Source organism: Pygoscelis adeliae, unplaced genomic scaffold (assembly GCF_000699105.1).
Source record: "Pygoscelis adeliae isolate BGI_AS28 unplaced genomic scaffold, ASM69910v1 Scaffold256, whole genome shotgun sequence".
NCBI classification, from domain to species: Eukaryota; Metazoa; Chordata; class Aves; order Sphenisciformes; family Spheniscidae; genus Pygoscelis; species Pygoscelis adeliae.
This window is the reverse complement of record NW_008824996.1, coordinates 1,252,725-1,253,553: the sequence shown is the minus strand read 5'-3', so window position 1 is coordinate 1,253,553 and position 829 is coordinate 1,252,725.

Here is an 829-nt window from a genome sequence, read left to right as displayed (position 1 = left end):
AGGTTCTGCATCCGAAGACTTTTGGGGGGGCGGGGTTTGCAACTGCAAATCCAAGTGTTGTGGGACTCATAGGAAGGTCTTCGGTGGGAAGAGTAGGACATTGCTGTAGAATATTTCTATTCTAAGTGAAAAAACAAATTGACGTTGTGAGGCAGCTGTAGTGTTTGATTTTAAATAAAGCCATACTCTAATAATAAGCTTCCGTTTTCACAGCATGAGTTGAATGAATTGACTAAACATATTCAATCAATTATTGCATGCCGTGTGTTTTATCTGAAATTTATATACATTGTAAAATAAAACTATGTTTATTAAATTAAAATTAAAACCAATATCATTTACTGTGGCAGGTCCCTAAAATACATAAATGATAATTTATTCAGGCCTTGTTAATACTTCAAAGCAATGATAATAATCTGGCATATTTTATTTAGTTTTTTTCCTTTAGATTAAAGGTGAATCAAGATTAAATATTTATGAAACATAAATATCCTCATGTCTCTTCCACGTCCGTGTGTCTCTTTTTTATTTTTTTTTCTTTTGGAGCTATTCCTCCCCTGTTCTCTCTCTCGCTTTCTACTGTAGTTTATGGACCGATCATAATAGACATTTGCAATACTCCGTATTTCTTACTGTGGAATTCAAACGCAGGCCGTCCGACAGACCCTCTCTTAAGGTACAGCTGTAATGTGCTGCTTTGCTATAGGAAGCAGAGCACTTTGAGGAACTTCCCTTCTTTGACGCACGTAGGTTGAGATCGAGTCATAGAATCATAGAATCATAGAATCATTAAGGTTGGAAGAGACCTCCAAGATCATCGAGTCCAACC